The 18732-nt window shown below is 34.2% G+C and overlaps 1 protein-coding gene across 5 annotated transcripts in view; it reads left to right on the top strand.

Moving 5' to 3' along the window:
• The window catches only part of LOC114328765 (interference hedgehog-like), a 306483-nt gene that overhangs the window by 92532 nt on the left and 195219 nt on the right, over nucleotides 1–18732 (top strand). The window contains exon 1 of one of the 5 annotated variants that reach the window (XM_050646348.1): nucleotides 11007–11291. The exons of the other annotated variants lie outside the window; for them this stretch is intronic. The gene's annotated coding sequence lies outside the window, so the exon portion shown is untranslated. Of the gene's footprint in view, nucleotides 1–11006; nucleotides 11292–18732 lie in introns of those variants that run through there. 5 annotated transcript variants of the gene reach the window in all.

The raw sequence follows: 18732 nt of genomic DNA, 5'->3' as shown, positions 1-18732 counted from the left end.
TATTGCCCGAAATACGATATCAACGCGATTGAGGTGTTTACATCAGTTCCTCGTCAATGTCCCCACAACTCATTACCGAACGACTCACAAGAAAGGAATGTGACAACAACATCGTCTTGCTCCCTTACTCACTTGCCGCTTTGCCGGCGGCAAACCCGCCTTTGACTTCTCTCCTTTGACTTCCGTCACTAGAACCGACTTTTTGGGTATGTAGGTGCATTGGCAGTAGCATGACGAGGAGCAGCGCGAGTGAGCTATTTACACATTCACGCTGCCCACTTCCCTGTCCAATTCCCTGTCGAACAGGGCTGAGTATAAATCCGGTATAACACAATCATCAAAGCATTCGAAGATAAAAGTTACCGTGAATCAGCATTTTTGGATGTCAGCAAAGCCTTTGACAAGTTGTGGCATGAGGGACTCCTGTACAAATTAAAAACGCAGCTACCAACAACAATATATTTGATTCTAAAATCCTACTTAGAAGAACGATACTTCAGAGTCAGATATGAAAATGAAGTAACTAAACTACGCATCATCAAATCAGGAGTCCCACAAGGAAGTGTCTTAGACCCAGTCTTATACCTACTCTTCACGGCTGATCTGCCATGTACTGATGACACAGTCACCTCTACGTTTGCTGATGACACAGCTATATTAGCAGTAAACAGAAATCCTGAAGTAGCATCGACAACACTACAAACCAGTCTCAACAATATAGCAACGTGGGCAAGGAAATGGCGAATTACAATAAATGAAAGTAAATCTGCGCACATAACATTTACAAAATGCCATGGTGAAACTCCAAGCATCACATTCAGCAATGAACGAATACCTAAAACAGACAGCGTAAAATACTTGGGGATACACCTGGACAAACATCTAACCTGGCGTACCCACATATGGAAAAAAAAGAAAGCAGCTAGATACTAAATGGAAAAAGCTGTACTGGCTCCTTGGCAGAAAAATCACAATTATCATTGCGGAACAAATTACTAGCTTACAATACCGTTCTCAAACCAGTATGGACCTATGGAATCCAGTTATGGGGAACAGCATCTAAATCGAACATTGCTATCATCGAGAGATTCCAGTCAGAAGCCCTGCGCAGTATAGTAGATGCTCCTTGGTTCGTAACAAACCGAGACATTTATAATGATCTATAGATGCCAACGGTTACTGCAGTGACTAAACAGCTTAGCACAAACTACCTAAGATGCTTAGAGCAACATCCAAACACACTGGCAATTAATCTACTTGACAACAGTGAAGAAACCCGAAGGCTGAAAATAAGAACACCCTTGGATCTACCATTCTAACAGCAATAATTGTACATATGAAATTAATTTTAAATTGTGATAGTTTTATTTTATTATTTAATATCGATGTAATAATGTAAAGTTACAAATTTTTATTGTTTTTAACATAAATGTAAGAATGTAAAAGTGCATACAGAGAGTGGATCATTGGACAAACTCTCTCTCACGACATTGTACCGATCAACATGTAGGCTTATTGTTATTATATGATGTAACAGATTGCAAAATAAACATTAAACAAAAAAAATGTAGCAGAAACCTGTCGATGAATATTTGCAAGAAGTTCCTGAGATGTTATGTGTAGTCTATCTTATTGTCTTATGGTTGTGAAACATGTACTTTAAAAACCACAATGCTAAACAAATTAGAAGCCTTCAAATTGTGGTGCTATTGACGAATCCTAAAGATATCGTGGGTTTTGCACACTTCCAATGAAGATGTTGTCCATATGATGAATTCTGAACGTCTGCTCATAAACATCATTAAAAGAGGACAAAAACAGAATACTTCGTCCATATAATTAGAGGACCGAAATACCATCTACTTCACCTGATATTTAATACAAGGAAAGGTGGAGGGAAAGAGATGGATTGATCGAAAGAAGCTTTCATGGTTGCAAAATATTAGACAAGGGTGTGGTTCCACGGTAGAAGAATTATTTCGCGCAGCAGCCGATAGAGAATGGGTTTCAGGAACTGGTAAACATGATGGCGGCCAACATCTGAATACTGACATGGCACCTAAAGAAGAAGATGAAATAAACGCACTGTATATAAAGAAGGAATAAATAAATATGTATTCATTTTATATACAGAGAATGAGCCATGTCGAGAATCAGAACTTCCCCATCCAGTCTATCCTGCGCAGCGTATTAGAGCAAAGCACCATTATTAACCTTTAACTACCCGCGCATCAAGTTATAACATAACTACACGCGTGGCGTACTTTATACGCCACAAGAAAATACACTTAATAACAGCGGATTTGTTTATTTTATTTTGACAAAATACACTTAGTTGTTTGTTGTAAACCTTTTTCGGCATCAGTGAATACTTGGAGTTCCTTCTCAGTAAGCCAATTGGGATTTATAACTGGAATCCTGGAATAACTGGATTCCATGATAAATAAAATTACTAATAAAAAATTTTTTGCAATGTGATTTTTTACAGGAGAAAAAGTATTGTGTATAAAGAAATAGTACATTGTTTACCGGGTAGGAAAAGCTTAACATTCCTGGACGACTGTGAAGATTGCTAAGTCGAGGCGCAAGCCGAGACTTAGCAACACAGAGTCCAGGAATGTGGCTTTTCCTACGAGGTAAACATACTATTTTTCCGCAAATCGTTTAAAATTCGACAGATATTGATTGATTTAAAAAAAAACGCGATAATTTTATTCCAAATAAATGGTGCTTTGAAATTCCTAATAAAATTACTTGGGTTACTATGGAAACGTATTGAGGTTGAATTTTAATTATGTATGTAGAACACTAACAACTGTACGGAAATATCATTTCCTTACAGTAAGGAAATGACATTTCCTTACAGTAACGAAGTCCTGACTTTTTCTTCAAGAAATTTTGACAGGAATGTCAAAATTTCCTGGCGATTTGCGGAAAAATATATTTTGTGCCATAATTACTAAAAAACAATTGAAATACGTACTTATATTACTACTTATATTAATATAATCGTGGCGTATATTATCCACCACCGGAAACAACAAATATTAAACTGTAAATTACGATTTTCCCAGAACGCCGATTATAACGAAACTAAAACCAAATTGTAAAACACATTCCAGTGATAGGTTAGAGAGGTAAACAAGGTCAAAAATTAAATTTTTAAATATATTGGCAGTAGAATTCTTATATCTGGCGTACAAAGTACGCCAGCGCGTGTAGTTAAAGGTTAAGGCTACGGCTCCACGGGCTGGAAATTGACGCTAGCAGTAGCCGCAAAACGAACTTAAGGTTCCACGGAACGGAATAGGAATAGCCGAACTGAACCGACTACGCACAAGTCCTGTAGTCGGTACAGTTCGGCTATTCCTATTCCGTTCTGCGGAACCTTAAGTTCGTTTTGCGGCTACTGATAGCGTCAATTTCCAGCCCGTGGAGCCGTAGCCTAAGCAAAGACACACCAGGCATGCGTCGAGTCGATGTCGCGTCGACTTAAAACACATGACGCGGTGTAACAGCACCAGCTGCGCTGCTATATAAAAGGCTCCTATATAAAAGGCTGCTATATAGAAGGAAGTTACTTCGCCAAAGTTGACCGAAGTCCGAAGTACCCTCTCTACACACTCGTTCGAAGTGCGATACCCATAAAGATCCCTTTGACCAGACCGACAGATTTCGGAAGTAGAACGAAGTTAAACAAAGTGGCCGTCTACACTCTCGTACTTGTTGAACCTCGATCGACATCGGCGAGAGTGAAGTGCGGGCTTAAGTATTTGAATTTCGTTGTTGTCAAAGAGCATCGCACACATCTTATAGAAAATATAATGTCACTCAAATTCAATAAAATTTATACGAATAGATTCGTTTTAAATTAACGGTCAAATCTTATCATTGCGCCAACTCTGTATTTTCAATAATTAGAGCAGAAATTGATATAAATAAATCTGAAATCAAATGGGTACGTACATAAGTTAGAGAGAGAAAAAATATTTTAAAATACCCAGATTATCGGTACTCCATAAATCAGCGGATTAGTTTCACTAATCCGCTTAGGCCCAGCGGGGTTTAAGCTGTTTTGAATAGCACTCAGAGCAATAATGATTGTAACTAACATTTTATGGACTCCAAAAATGTGATTTCGATAAACTTTAATTGCAATTTACGCCGGAATTAATCATAATTAAAAGTTGGCGCAATAATGAGAATTGACCGTCATTTTAAAACAAATCTAATCATATAATTTTTATTGAATTTTAGTGACATTATATTTTCCATAAGATGTGTGCGATGTCCTTTAGTTGAGTGTTGGCTGCTGTACGATACGATGTCTGAAAGTGATGACGATTTGTCTTTTCTAATAACTGCAAGTTTACTTCATCTTAGATTAAAGAAAAAAAAAAGAATCGCAGGTATTGGATACATCCCATCATAAGAAAACGAAAATATAAAGGTTTTTTTACACATTATATAAGAAAATTAATGAAGACTCAGAAAAGTTTTTTAATTTTACAAGAATGTCTAAAAAATCTTTTCAATAATGTCTAAATTTTTTAATTTTACAAGAATGTGTAAAAAATCTTTTCAAGAGTTATTAGCCATTATTAAAGAGCTATTCAGTGATTAAGCTAAGTGTTATCTCTTCCCAAGCCTGTTTTTTATTATTCTGTTCTGAATATTAATCAATACGCATATCCCAAATAGCTGGTCTCATCTGAATTTCATTATTAACTTTTCTACATCTGTATTTTCATTTTCCATCACAAAAACAAGATCTGACAACACTCACTACAAAATTCGCTAGAAAACAGCTAAAACGTCTGTGTTGTATCACGATACACGCATTTATGATATAATATATGCCGTCGAAACTCGTAAAACCGATTGGCGACACGGGTTCTAGCATGGGTCGCGGGAACGTCGATGGAACGAAAATTTTAACAGCTCCTGGTGTGTGTCACTGCATCAAAGTATAGTAAGGGATGCGTCGCTTTCGACGTCTCAGCGGGGGTTCAGTCGACGTACGCCGCCCCGTCTGTGTTTAACCTTACTTGAGAACTCTTACCTTCACCTTCTTCGCCTACATAATCGCAGACAGGAACGGTAGAAATTTTAGTACATAACTTTAATTCTCATTCAAATTGATCAAATTGAATTCAAGAGTAAAGCTATAGAAAATAGAAATCATATTTTGATATGTATATGGTACCGAGTACCGAGTATCTACTGTAGTTTGGAGTACCTCGTAGAATCTTTGTCAAAACAATACCAGGGCCCTGATTCTAAATCAAATTTCGACCAAAAACAAGTCGCTTTCAATATGGCGACTGTCGAAATTATTTGACACGGAGATGAATGAATGGCCAAAAGCGAGGTTAGGTTTAGTTTAGATGTGTTTTGTTTATTTCTTGCAAGGAAAACTAAATCAAAAGGTATTATAATATAGCTGGGTTTAATTGAAATTTGCTTGTTTTGAGGAATTAGATAGAATAGTATTAAATTAGAAATATAATAATTGAGAATGTCCACAACATGAATCATCAACTCAATGAAAGATGTGAGGTAATAATCTGGGAAAATTAGTAAAAAACAAGGAAAATTAATTACCAGCTATTTTATTGCTGGACATGCTGAAATCAAATCTTAAGATTTCCTATATTAGTAATATAGCTGTGCAAAGTCCACAGAAAGTGTGCTATTTTGTTTATAAACAAATTAGCGCTCCGAAATCTTTTTTTTTATTATTGCTCTATAACTCCGAAAATTTTAACTTTAAACCAAAACACTCACATAAAAATTGACAGTAATTTAATTCTGCACATTGATAATTTATTCCAATTTCCTTCGACGGAAATTTTCTTCGGAAAATTCGGGTTTTCCAAACAAAATCTTTAATTTTCAACTAAAATTTGAGGGAAGTAATTATTTATCAATAATTAAATAATTTGGTGACAGTGACATAAAACTTTTTTGTTATGAGTGTCTTGAAGATATGAAAATTTGTATGTACAAAGAGGACCGGAATTAAAAGGTATCTAATGGTTCAAAGATTAAAATCCTGTTGTTTATAACTCTGTCGCAAATGCCGGTCAAATTTGACCGGTTATACCTGGAATCACTCCTCGCAATTCAATTTGTTTTTCTTCGAAAAGGACACAGAAGCCGTGCTCTTTTCAACAGCGTTAACTTAATTTAATTTAATCTAATATTTTCTGAGGGGTTCTATTTGTTTATAAGCCAAAAAATTGTTTCTTTATAACATTCCTGAGACCGCTCAAATGGTCCAATTTCAATCCTGTAAGGTACGTTGAATAGGTATAGTGCTTTTTTATATGAAAATCATAGTTATTCTGGTGTATCATAATCTTTCTGGTTATTATTTCGACCGAAATTTTTTAATTAACATTTTAATTATTGCTAAACTATTGGTTAGATTGTCGCCGGTCTCCTGATATACAGAGAGGGGCTAAATTATGGAATAAATTCATTTTCTCTAAAATGGACGATTTTAGAGAAAAATCCCGAAACAGGTCGATTTTTATTTTTAAATTAAATTTCTTGGCATATATTTCAAACTAGTGACGTCATCCATCCGAGCGTGATGACGTAATTATTTTTTTAAATAGGAATATGGGTTCGTGTTGTAGCTCATTTACAAAGGCGTTCAATTCTCTATTCAGTATTATAGACATTAATATTAATATTTATACAGGGAGGCCAAAAAAAATTTTGAATTAAATTAATTGACGCAAGAAGAAGAATGCATGTAATTTATTTAACTCAAAATACATTCTATTGCTGTCAGAAAATAGAAAAAAATGTTTATTTTGCAAACAAACATTGCTTTTAGCTTAAATTAAAAGTTCAAACTGCCAATAGGTAGGAGGGAGGCTGTTTGTGATTTAATTTAAGCGAAAAGAAATGTTTATTTGTGAAATAAACCTTTTTTTCTATTTTCTGACAGCAGTACAATGTATTTTGAGTTAAATAAATTACATACATTCTTCTTTTTGCGCCAATTAATTTAATTCAAAAATTTTTTTTGGCAACCCTGTATAAATACCTAATGATATTAATGTTTATATTACTGAATAGAGAATTAAACGCCCTTTCAAATGACCTACCACACGACCCCTATTCCCATTAACAAAATTATCGATTACGTCATCACGCTCAGATGGATGACGTCACTAGTATGAAATATATGCCAAAAAATTGTAATTTAAAAATAAAAATCGACCTCTTTCGGGATTTTGCTCCAAAATCGTCCGTTTTAAAGAAATGAATTTATTCCATAATTTAGCCCCTCTGTATAATCTACTATAATAAATCTTTCATGTCTTCAATTATTTAATTATTGATCAATAATTAGGTACTTCCCTAAAATTTTAATTGAAAATGGCAGATTTTTTGGGAAAACTCGGATTTTCTGAGTAAAATTTTTGTTGAAGGAAATCGGAAAAAAAATAACTTTGTGCAGAACTAAATTACGGTGAATTTTTATTTGAGTGTTTTTGGCTCAAAGGAAAAATTATAGGAGTTACAGACCACTAATTGAAAAAAAAAGAAGATTTAGGAGTGCTAATTTGTTTATAAATAAAATAACACACTTTCTTCGGACTTGTCATACCCCATATTACTAATATATGCAATCTTAAGATTCGATTTTAGCAATAAAATAGCTGGTAAATAATTTTTCCCAAAAATGGTATTTTTTCGATAATTTTCCCAGACTATCAACAAAATCCAAGAAACCGAAGCGCCAACCCAAATTCTGAGCAGTCTCAACATGATAAGGTTAATATCCCCAGTTGCTGTCATGGCGGTGTCGAAATGAAATTGCGACTGTCGAAATGAATTAGAATCAGGCCCCAGAACATTTTAAATCATCGTCACGTCCCGTCTTCACTCTTGTTATTTAATCTCAGATGAGTCAAGCCGTTCTGGTCCGGTACTACAAAATGCACGTCTGCACAGCACTATCCCGCAGTACAGTCCGATCGCCTTCCTTGCAACAGGTTCATGCTAGGAAGTGGCTAATCAACCAATATTTATTTCGCATGAATAACAAATTGTATTTAACCCAGACACATTAATTTAACAGTGATAAACATTGTGGGCAAACGACAGAGAACTGGGAAACAATATCAGAAATTATTTATACCGTTGTGAAAGAGATATCAAAATTTTCAGGGATAATCTCCCTGGAGAAGATTGGATCAAACAATTTATGGTGAGGCATCTTTAAAATGAAAAAAACACAACTTAAAATAATCTGCTATGCAGACGATGCAATAACAATTTCTCAAGGTGAAGATGATTTACAACCTTTATGTTGTAAAAATTTAATATAACTGCCAGAAAATTTAACATGTTAGTTTCCCCAAAAAAGACAAAATGCATGGTTATAACAGCAAATCCAATAAGATGTAAATTGGAGCTGGATGGTCAGATAATATAACAAGTGATATAGTTATGCATCACACTATCTAGCTACGGAAAGCTCGAAACAGAAGTGGAAGATCAAGCGAATAGTGCAAAAAGAGCCGCAGGTTACCTGAATAACACAATATGGAGAAATAAAAATATCGGAAAAAAAATTAAAGGCATAATTTACAAAACAGTCATCAGGCTAATAACGACATACGCGACAGAATAACGACCTGATACAGAGAGGACAAAAAATTTCTCGAAACAGCAGAGATGAAAACCCTTCGAAAAATCGATGGTAAGACTCTATGATGTAAACTTTTTCAGTTTAATTAAAATCTCTAAAAAATCAAAAAAATATTTAAACCTTAAAAATACATAAAACATAGTATGAAACTTCGCGCTAGTCTACAGTACTGCCTACTGTACCACTTTTTTTACTCACAGTGTCGGCTGGTAGTTAAAATAACACAAAATGCACAACCAGTGATATAAAATTGAATTAATACAGTGGCGGCTCGTGACCTCAGTATGCGGGTAGGCTACACATATACTTCGGGTAGGCGACAAAAAATATCCTACAGTTTGTAATACATTTTGAGCCGTCTTGCAATACTAAATGTAATCTATGAGCACAACAATGTGTAAAAATTGCTTTTGGAGCATCTACTTTAATTTTTGATTGTAATCCGTTTAAAGAGCCAGCCATTACACTTGCACCATCGTAAAATTGAGCAATTAATTTATTTTTGTAATCATATGGCTCAAGCACGTTTGAAATTAAACTATATAGAGCGTCTGCAGATCTATTATCGCTAACATCAAAAAACCCTAAAAATCTTTCTGTTACCTGACCAACTTTGTTAACAAAACGGATTGTTAAAGTACACTGTGATTTTTCGGTTATATCAGTAGTATCGTCAGCTAGTATAGAAAAAAATTGACTTTCATTAATTTCTGTTGAAATTTCATTTTTTACGTAATCGGCAAGACAATCTATTAAATAATTTTGTATTGTTTTTGACAAACCCGTGAACACCCCTTCTATTTTTTAACATGATCCTGGATTTCCTGATCGCGTTTAACTACTAAATTAAAAATTTCTTTAAAATTACCCATGTTTGAAGAATTATGGCTCTTATCACGACCGCGAAATGTAAGTTCTTGTTTTGCTAAAAGAATTGTAACATCAATTTTTTCAACTTCTTCAATCTTTTTCAACTTCTTCAACTTCTTCATTATATATCTTATTAGATAGAGAAATATGTCCAGCGAAAGCACTGTCAGTAGTTTGTTTATTTTTTTCTAACCGTTTTAAATCTAAGCAATTGTTTAAATGTTCTTTCGAAGATTCATGTTTTTTTACACTAGCTGATAAATTTTTCAAATCTGAATATCCCTGACTCACCCAAACATTTTGCTTCAAATTTGAGAGCAACAGACAAGGCCAACAGAAAAGTGAATTTTTAAAATAACTTCCGCTTAGCCATTTATGATTTTCATACCATATTGTTTTAAACGATCTCGAAAATGGTTGATTGTCTTTTGTCTTATCTGTGGATAAAATTGTTAAATTTTGTAAAGGCCGGCCCATTGAAATAATTACTAATCTTTCTTGATTTTGGCGCCTTGAAAAAGGTGTCTCGATCAAACTGCATATTACATCGTTTAAAATATTCATATTCGATGACTAAAGTTTTTCCACCAATAAAACTAACACACCTACGTTTCAACAACGTCAAATATTACTTATTTTATTTATGTATCAAATAATAATTTACTATTCGAATAAATTGATAAGTTAACAATTAACCTCGCTTTAAATTTTTAATTATCTATATAATCTAATAACACATTATTCAGTTTTCATAAACAAATTTAAATTGTCCTACCTAGTTTTATTCAATACTTAACCTACTAATAACAGCCAAAATCAAAAAACAATTATTTTAAAACAGTTTCACAAGACACAAGAGAAGCAACTGATAAAATTTTGTAGGTCCGGCTATAAGACTCTGTGCCTATCCGCCCGTTCAAAATCCGCCGGCCTGCTCGCGTAAACAGAGAGAGATCGCACGTCAATTCGGTGCTGGCGTCGTTCTATTTCAGGCTACGTTCCCGAGTGCCTGACCAAGGAGAATATAGAATCTATTACAGTACATACTACTGATACTACAAGGAGCGTACAATAATTATAACTACGGAGAAAATTTTTTGGATATTTTTAAAAATAATTTGGATAATTTTTGCTATTTTATTGTAGATATTGTGTCAAAATTTATAAATTACAATTTTGAAATAAGTAATTTATATTAATAATTTATATTATTGTACTACATTTGAAGAGGGTAGGCGGCGCCTACCTTGCCTACCCCGACGGGCCGCCCCTGAATTAATACAATAAAAACAAGAAGACAAACCTATTTTTTTGTAAATGGTAACTCAATGTCATTCCTTCCTACCGTTTTATTTAATAAAAGCTCAAGAATTCGCCGTTCCCACACTCCTATACTTGTTGGTCCGCAGTCATCGTACCATTAGTCATTCCCTCGCCGTTACTCCCTATTCCATCGATGATAGTAGTGATACTTCTGCGAGACTGTATTCGACATTCTTGCAAGAGCAAGCGGCGAGAAGCCGGTACCCTGACACCGGGTACCATAAACCGTAGTACCATAAAGATAGTACCATAAACTGTAGTACCGCGACCGCTATCTTTATCGGATGGCGCCGATATAGAGGAATTCTCACTTTTATATTAGTTAGTGTCCCTTTTCGAAAAGTGTTCGAGCGTGTTAAGTTAATTTGATGTTTTTTTAGTGGTAGTACCAGTGGTACCGGTCGTCATACCGAACATTCTTCCGGTAAGTGTGTGGGTGAATAAACATATCATGTCTTCAGGTATTTTAAATAAAAGAACCATCGAAGACTTGTTGAATCGTTCTTAAAAAGTATTAACCTGACATTATTAGGTTATTGTTTCAAACTTAACCATTCGTTTTAAAACCAGAACGTCAAGTGATCGATTTAATATTTTCATGTATTTACAAGGTATATTTTAAGAATATTCTTTACAATGACAATGTTTAATGACAGTAATTATTCTTAGTAGTAATCCCATAGTAAATCACGAAGAAAAAACTAGGAAAGAAACCTCATGATACTATCCCGACATGGTAAGCATTTAGTCTTACATTTAGTTTACTCTCAAAATTAACACCAAACTCTGATTTTATATGTATGTTATTTTAAAATATAAATGATGTATTCTGTTTCTTTCAGGACTGTACTTGAATCTTTTCACTGATCTCTATGTCATTTGTCCCATGCATGTTTACATATTTTAATATAACATTGATGTTCACTTTTTAATTTCACACCAACAGGTATCTAAACTACAAATCAAATCACATCAATGTTAAAAAGAGAATAATTAAATCCTTATACGATAGAGACAAACTTACTTGTTTTAAGGACAATTCGTTCTTAGAAGAAAAACTTTTGTTTTACCTTTATTTTACTAAAAACCTTTGTGTTATTAAAAAATGTTTATCCTGTCTCGCTCATAAGTAAGGAATTTTTAAGAATAGACCGAATGGAACATGGAACAGAACAACTTAGAACGGGATCCTATAACGTTCACAAGAAATAATACGAGGAAAATAACAACATACCATACATAAAATGATTATCGCAAAAATTTAAAACGATAGAAAATAAATTCCATTAAGATGTACCTTCTAGATTTAAGATCTAGAACTAAACCTAACAATGAACAAGAAAGAACAAAGCATTGTAATTATAAAATACCTTGTGAATGCGAAACGTTTTATTTAGGTGAAACATCAAGACCATTAAACGTTAGAATAGGTGAACATCAATCTTCTATTAAAAATATAAAATTTGATACATGCCACATATGTAGACACGCATGGGACAATGAACATAAAATTCAGTGGAAAAATTCAAGTGTAGTCCTGAAAGAAACAGACGGTAAAAAGAGAAAAATCAAAGAAAAGACTCTAATTATTATGTAAATGAAACCAATTGGCAAATAAAACATATACATATAAAATCAGAGTTAGGTGATTTTGCGAGTAAACTAAATCTAAGACCAAATACTTACCCTGTCGGGATAGTATCACGAGGTTTTACCTGGGCCAGGATTCCGTGCACTGTAGATATCTACATGTCGCTTTCTATCGATGTCAATTTTCGTAAAAATATTTGAATTTTAGCTTTAATTGAATTATTTTCTAGTTTTGCTAGGTTATACGCTAATTGATGCTGAAGTGAGACTTAGTAAAACAAGAAAATATTTGAATTAAAACTAAAAATTAAAATATATTGACACTGCGCATATCGCTTTCTATTAATGTCAATATATTTGAATTTTTAGTTTTAATTCAAATATTTTCTTGTTTTACTAAGTCTCACTTCAGCATCAATTAGAGTATAACCTAGCAAAACTAGAAAATAATTCAATTAAAGCTAAAATTCAAATATTTTTACGAAAATTGACACCAATAGAAAGCGACATGTAGATATCTACAGTGCACGGAATCCAGGCCCTGGTTTCTTCCTCGTGATTTACTATGGAAACACTACCACGATAATTTTACTGTCATCATTGCACGTGATTGTCTTTTTAAAGACGATTCACACATGTTTTGACGTTTGTATCGGATATTCTTAAGTTAAAATTGATTTCATGTAATCGAATGAACTATCTTCCAATAAAGTTGTCCCAGGAACGCAACCCTTAAATATTGGCAATGTCATTTTAAAGTCCTCTATTTTATAATGTATAATATTTATGTATATGTCTCAATTGTCAATATGAATGAGTTAGATAATATTGAATTATTAGAAGAATGTTTTACCAAGCAATAAAAACAAAATTTGTTTAATTTATTAATGTTTTGTATTTTGAGAACGATCTCCGAAGTGGAAATCGAAACGTCAAATAAACTTAATTTTAAAGTAAAATCATGGCTTATTCCCAACAAAAATTCTAAATTGCATTACGAGTAAGATGCTACAAGAAAAGAGCTTCAGAAGAATATATGTATTTTAAGAAGTTATTGAGTCTGTGTGCGATTTTTACTACACATTATTTTGTTTATTAATTATCCTAGTAAATTTCTGTTTCCGCATGATTAAGGACGTTGCCGCAAACGGGACACCTGAACACTAAAAGTAGCTAATCCTAGAACAATAAACGTGGGCATAGCTGCAAGTGCAAAGTGAAAATATATTATGCATCTGTCAACGCTATTCATTTAAAAACAAGTAAAAATAAGTACCCAGCATTTTTGGCAAGTAAATCAGTACAGTTTTAACAACAATTATTATTTTATGTAATTTTTGTTGTGTTTTGTCGTTGAACGTATAAATAGTTTTATCACATACATTAAAAAACAAAACAACTAGCACTTTAGATACGTGACATCAAAGACAAAACTTAGCACAGAAGAACAAATAATAAAATGTTCTTAAATCTGACCATAATATGGACGTCCTCTATCGCATTCGCGGACGTCTCAGACTGCTTCTATGTAATCAAAACCTAAATTTCGAAATACGCTACAGAATGGTCAAGTGCTACATATGGTCCATCTTGCTTTATGGCATGGAAACGTGGACTTTGAAAAGAATATCAATCTACAAACTTGAAGCATTTGAAATGTGGTCATTGAGAAGAATGATGCGTATACCGTGGGTGGATAAAGTTCGAAACGATGACGTCCTTAAGAGAGCCGGCCTGGAAAGAGAACTCTTTGGATTGAGAAACGCAAGATTAGTTACCTTGGGCACATATTAAGAGGAGCAAAATATGAAATACCACGGTTAATCCTACAAGGGAAGATCGAAGGTAGGAGGGGAGTCGGCCGTAAACAACTATCCTGGTTAAGGAATATTAAGAAATGGAGAGGAATACAAAACACACGCGAGCTGTATCACGCCGCCAAGAACAGAACCTTAGTAATGAGATAGGCACTGCGTACTACCTTACGCACTTTGGTGTATGGCATGTTAAGAAGAAGAAGTCGCTACCCCTTTATATCTGGTTGATCTCGGCATTTGTTCTCATTCGGTATTTGTTAGTATTCCGATCGTGATAGGGCCCAAAGATCCTTCTGACGATTTTTCTGTCAAAACATCTGAGTTTTCTTTCCATTGCTTTTGTCAGCGTCCACGTCTTACACCCATACATGAGTACCGGTCTAATCACTGCGGTTTTATAATATCCTGATTTTCGATATTCGTGACTTAGTGATGTTGATTATAGTTACTTTAGAGTATTCATTACAAATCGTTACTTTTGTATAAAGTAATCATTTACAGTATTCGTTACTTTGATTACTATGATTACTTTTGTTACTTTTGTATTTGAGTATCGGTAATCATATCGAGAATCGTATTTATCAGTAGGTAAGTATTTTGTATAAAGTAATCATTTACTGTATTCGTTACTTTGATTACTATTAAAATATTAAAATTCGAAACGTTAATAAATTCATTTCTTTAGTAAAATTGTGGCTTATTTCCCATAGAAAATAGTTAATTATAAAAATGCCACAAGGAAATAGCTTCAGAACAACATTGATTACTATTACTTATTACTTTTCTATTTGAGTACCGGTAATCATATCAAGAATCGTATTTCTTAGTAGGTAGGTATTTTGTATAGGTATTCCGATATAACAACGACCTTCACCGATCTGTTTAAGGGATAAAAATGATTTGATTACTATGATTACTTTTGTATTTGAGTACCGGCAATCATATCGAGAATCGTATTTCTCAGTAGGTAGGTTTGTATAGGTATTCCGATATAACAACGACCTTCACCAATCTTTTTAAGGGATTAAAATGATTTGATTACTATGATTACTTTTGCATTTGAGTACCGGTAATCATATCGAGAATCGTATTTCTCAGTAGGTAGCTATTTTGTATAGGTATTCCGATATAACAACGACCTTCACCGATCTGTTTAAGGGATAAAAATGATTTGATTACTATTATTACTTTTGTATTTGAGTACCGGCAATCATATCGAGAATCGTATTTCTCAGTAGGTAGGTTTGTATAGGTATTCCGATATAACAACGACCTTCACCAATCTTTTTAAGGGATTAAAATGATTTGATTACTATGATTACTTTTGTTACTTTTGCATTTGAGTACCGGTAATCATATCGAGAATCGTATTTCTCAGTAGGTAGGTATTCCAATATAATAACGACCTTCACGAAGTACGAAGTAATCAGAGTAATCAAAGTACATACAATAGTCGTTACTCGCTCTGTTACGATTGATACGAAATAATCAGAGTAATCAAAGTAGATATAATAGTCGTCACTCGCTCTGATACGATTGGTACGAAGTAATCAGAGTAATCAAAGTAGATACAATAGTCGGTTACTAGCTCTGATACGATTGGTACGAAGTAACGAAGTAATCAGAGTAATCAAAGTAACGATTTGCCTCTCTGTATAGTAATCGTTACTTTTGGTATTCGTAAGTAACGAGTACTTTGTAACGAATAGTTACTTTTTCAACATCACTGAGTTCGTGTTAGGCTCTTGGATTTAATAGTGTCTTGGAGACTATACATACATCTATTTGCTGCCTGAATCCTTCCTTTTATCTTTTCGGTGATATCGTTATCTGCGGTGATTGTCTCTCCGAGATATTTGAAACTCTCCACTCTTTCAAAGTTATACAGGTCTATTAATACATTTTGTCCTATTCGATCTTGTCTCTTGCGTCTGTTAATGCACATATACTTGGTTTTCTCTTCATTGATTCATATTCCGGTTTTTCGCCCCTATCTCTAATTTATAGAAATTTTCCTTTGCGTGTTTTCCACAATGCCAATATCATCCGCGTATTCTATATATGTAGTAGTAATTTTGGTCCATTTACTGTCAGTATTTCTGTTTTAATTTGTGCTGTTCTTTGTTCTTACTACTTTCTCCGCTGTCACCTCTCTATTTTATGACAGCGCGTCTCCTTTCTAAGCTATTTCTAGCTAAGCTACAGGATGGGGCTCCGCTTCACTTCGGCGTTGTGGTACGAAATTAATTACTTAAATAACGTTTTTCCAGGTAGTTGGATAGTTAGAACGAGATATATCGAATAGCCACCAACGTCACCAGATTTGACTCCGTTAGACTTTTTTATGGGAATATTAATTTGAAGAGCAAACTGTATCAAAGTCGAGCGAATAATGTAGAAGGGTTGAAGGAGCACCAGAATCAAGATTGCATAAATAACTCATGAAGTTGGTGAACATCGAAAATGTTAAGAAAGAATTTACTGCCATATTTTTCGTTGCATCATTGTTGACTTTCGTCAATTTTAAGATTTCCTATAATTGTATTAATAAACCAACAGTTTTGGTTAACACTGTACAAATAATTCGTTCCAAAGCAGATTCGGACTCCTCATTCAAAGGAGGTGTTCCATGACCTCGGTTTTTATTAAAAAATTGACATGTTTTAACATTTTTCTTTAACGTAATTTTCAATTTGGTATCTTACTTTGAAGATAAATTAGAAATATTTTTTCTATTATTCACCTGCAAATCATACTTTGAAGTGCCATGCAGCATGCAGATGGTTTTTCTTGTTTTAAAACAAATGCTTTTTATTGTCTTGCGTTTGTAATCCTAATCATAGTTGGAACTGTTAAAGCGAGGATCCTTCTTCGTAAGTGCGTGTAGGTGCTGGGAATGTGATTAATCATCAAAGCCTCAAGATGAAGGATGAGTTTCGAAGGTTATGTGTGTTTGTTTTTCGACTGTATAGGGTGCAGGTGTGAAAAAGTTACATGAAAAATTATAATTAAGATAATACTTTTTATGGCAGCTCGGCCTGGGAAAATTTAACGGTCAGTTCTTTGTTGAGATGATGATGAACGTGATATCTTCGATGATAAATCTATAAATTGAATTCACGATATACATATATTTATTATGTGTTATTTAAATTACTCTTCTTGATGTCTCGCAACATGTTTTTTAATGTCTTTATATTATTTATTTATAGTTTCAGACCTCACAAGAGAATTTGTGGAGTGTATCTACTTCTTGGGCCGGATAGCCCAGGTAGTAGAGTGTCTGACTTCCAAGCAGAAGGCCGGGAATCGAATCCCAGCGCCAGCGAGAACATCTAGATATTTTTAAATATCTACAGGCCGAAAGGTATTCAATTGTGTAACCTGGATAAATCTTTGCTCCACTTTAATAGAAATGAGTGCACCGATACACCTGGTGACAGTAAAAATATGTACCAGTACAGAATGGCAACAGTACGACTAAATCAGAAGTTCTCAAGCCAATTCAGAGCAGAGAGAGGAGTTAGACAAGGATGCGTTTTATCACCTGATTTATTCGATACCATACAACATGTCATGAGGATGGCTTTAGAAGGATGGGTAGGTGGGTGGATGGTAGAAAAATATTCAATTTAAGATTTTATTAACAAGAAATGTTAGATCTCCTGCGAAGAATTGAGCTGGAAAGCATTAAAGTTGGTCTTGAAATTAATAAAGATAAGACGAAAACGAAAATAATGGCGATATACACATTTAACACGAGATATAAAAGTGATGAAGGATAGGAAGATATGAAGGATTATTGGATATAAAAGTAGATAGCTTCAGCTATCTCGGATCTAGAATAACTAACGATGGAAAGTTTGGAGAGGCATTGACAGATCCATCTCTCAAAAAATCAAGATGATTTTGGTGAATGTACTTGTATTCTCAATATTTCTATACGGGACAGAAACTTAGCCTCCCCGCGTACCAAAACGCAAAAAATTGATGCCTTTGAGATGTGGTGTTGGAGAAGAATGCTGCGCATACCTTGGACAGCTCATAGGAACATTTCCATTCTTAACAAACTTTACATAAGCGAGTTCTACAGTTCTTTGATCACGTGGTTCGTTTAAGTGACCATAATTTAGAGATTAATTGTTTCTGGAAACGTTCTGTGGAGAAGACCAAAGTGATGGTCACCGACCACATGGTCCGCTGTGTGCAAATACAGCGGGCCACTGATTCTGCAAAATTCTTAGAGGAGCTAAAAATAGAGATCAATGGAGAAAAGGAGTATTAAAGGAAATCACGATCCTCAGCAATGGGGAAACGACACGAGAGAGAGAGAGAGAGAGAGAGAGAGAGAGAGAGAGAGAGAGAGAGAGAGAGAGAGAGAGAGAGAGAGAGAGAGAGAGAGAGAGAGAGAGAGAGAGAGAGAGAGAGAGGGAGAGAGAGAGAGAGAGAGAGAGAGAA

This window comes from Diabrotica virgifera, chromosome 3 (genome assembly GCF_917563875.1).
Source record: "Diabrotica virgifera virgifera chromosome 3, PGI_DIABVI_V3a".
In the NCBI taxonomy this organism is placed as follows: domain Eukaryota; kingdom Metazoa; phylum Arthropoda; class Insecta; order Coleoptera; family Chrysomelidae; genus Diabrotica; species Diabrotica virgifera.
This window is presented reverse-complemented; position numbering and strand designations above follow the sequence as displayed.